Raw genomic sequence first — 2409 nt, forward strand, 5'->3', positions numbered from 1 at the left:
GAGGTCGTCAACCTGCCGTCGCCGCCCGGGTAGACGGGCCCACGCGATATGCCGACAGCCTGCTCTATGCCGACGTCCCCCGTCGGTATATTCGGAGAAACGCCGACGGCTTATCTATGCCGACGGTCCCCGTCGGCATAGATGGCTATACGCCGACGGCCTTTCTACGCCGACGGTGACTTTAGTTGGGCCGTCGGGGTATGCCCATATATGCCGACGGGGACTGTCGGCATAGATATGCCCGTCGGCAACTGCCTAAATTCTGGTAGTGTAAGCACCAAGGTCACTGACGATGGCAACTGCCTAAATTCTGGTAGTGTAAGCACCAAGGTCACTGACGATGGCATCGGGACGAGCGAAGCGAGTTTTGGGTACGCCGGCAAGGCCTCCGCTAGGAACGAGCCATAGCTCGAGGCGAATTAGAAGGTTGATGGTTTGGGGTGCTGGAGGGTGCCAACACATTGGAGATCGATCGGCGGTGAGTGGACGTCGTTGAAGATGAAACACCATCCGACGGTTGAGATAAAAGAAGAGAAACCGATAGACCCTTGGGAGAAAAAACTAAGGTGACGCGCACCTAGGTGCTCCATAATTTTGCACGCCTGATCAAGTTTTTCTTTTTTGCACTTGCGAAATCAGGAATTTCTGTTTTTTTACCTGAAAAGCTAATGAGACTAATCAGTCAATGGTAAATGCTAGTACGACGTTTTTTTTTTCGAGAAAAATGCTAGTACGATGTTGACTTGAGTAAAAATCTGTTGCGGTGCAGGGGAGCGGTTCTCAGAGATCATGGGCAGCCCGTACTACATGGCCCCGGAGGTGCTCCGGACATCTGGAGCGCCGGTGTCATCCTCTACATCCTTCTCTGCGGCGTCCCTCCCTTCTGGGCCGAGACGGAGCAGGGCGTGGCGCGCTCCATGCTCCGCGGCGTACTCAACTTCGACCACGAGCCCTGGCCCTGGATCTCCGACAGCGCCAAGAGCCTCGTGCGCCAGATGCTCGAGATGGACCCCCACAAGCGCCTCACCGCCCGCCAAGTCCTCGGTCGGTAACCGTGCTCGATCTCGACTCAAACATGCATCATCAATGGCGGCTGATGATCAAACATGCATCATCAATGGCGGCTGATGATCTGTCCATCTACGTTGGCACCAAACGTGCCGCTAGGGGACGTGGTGCGGGCGAGGCTGAAGCAGTTCTCCATCATGAACCGCTTCAAGAAGAAGGCGATGCAGGTCATCGCAGAGCACCTGTCGGCGGAGGAGGTGGAGGTGATCAAGGAGATGTTCGCACTCATGGACACGGACAACAACGGCCGGGTCACGCTGGAGGAGCTCAAGGCCGGCCTCGCCAGGGTTGGCTCCAAGATGGCGGAGCCCGAGATGGAGCTGCTCATGGAAGCCGCCGACGTGGACGGCGATGGCTACCTTGACTACGCCGAGTTCGTCGCCGTCACCATCCACCTGCAGCGCCTCTCCAACGACCAGCACCTCCGCAAGGCCTTCCTCTTCTTCGACCGCGACAGCAGCGGCTACATCAAGCGTGCCGAGCTCGCCGACGCGCTCGCCGATGACTCCGGCAAGGCCGACGACGCCGTCGTCGACCATGTCCTGCAGGAGGTCGACACCGACAAGGTACGTACTTCTTACCTCTGTGCTTAATTTGAATCCAATCGACAAATTGTCATGCATTTCCAAGATCATCCTGAATCCATCTGTGGTCGCCGGTGGCACGCTTGCAGGATGGCCGGGTCAGCTTCGAGGAGTTCGTGGCGATGATGAAAGCCGGGACGGACTGGCGGAAAGCATCGCGCCAGTACTCCAAGCAGCGCTTCAAGTCCCTCAGCAACAGCCTCATCAAGGACGGCTCCATCTCCATGGCGCGCTGATCATCCATCACACATACATAGATGATTGTTGTGATGCTTGGTTTTTTATGCATACATCAATTGAATTGTATTTGATTTTTTTCCTGATCCCGCGTTTGTTCATACGTTTGTCGTAGACTGTCTGAATCATCAGCAAAATTAATGCGGAAATGTTTTTGGACTGGCGTTGGATCATGCATGTAATTATGTGTGCTCGAAGAGACATCTAAAGTCCCCCAATGATAGAACGAGCAACTAAGGACGGGGACAGACATCTAAAGGTTAGGGCTTTTGCTCTTTCCCGTTTCCGCTTTGGGGGGTGCATGCAGCATGCCTAGCTAAGGGAAAAATAATGATGGATTAAACAGCAGGGAAAGCAACAGTCAAACATGATTAAGACATGAGGCGCCGTGCAGTAAGGGAAAATGATGCATCCAGCCATCCATGATTCCCTTCCATTCCAAATAAGCAAGACCACGGCCCATTGCTACTAGGTTTATTATTATTTTCCAAATTCTCACACCCTAGCATCAAAGAAGCAA

General features: G+C 54.0%; 1 pseudogene; it reads left to right on the forward strand.

Moving 5' to 3' along the window:
• The first annotated feature begins 141 nt into the window (after window positions 1-141).
• On the forward strand, window positions 142-1952 carry LOC125531505 (annotated as a pseudogene).
• The last annotated feature ends 457 nt before the right edge of the window (window positions 1953-2409 follow it).

This window comes from Triticum urartu, unplaced genomic scaffold, assembly GCF_003073215.2.
Source record: "Triticum urartu cultivar G1812 unplaced genomic scaffold, Tu2.1 TuUngrouped_contig_7300, whole genome shotgun sequence".
NCBI classification, from domain to species: domain Eukaryota; kingdom Viridiplantae; phylum Streptophyta; class Magnoliopsida; order Poales; family Poaceae; genus Triticum; species Triticum urartu.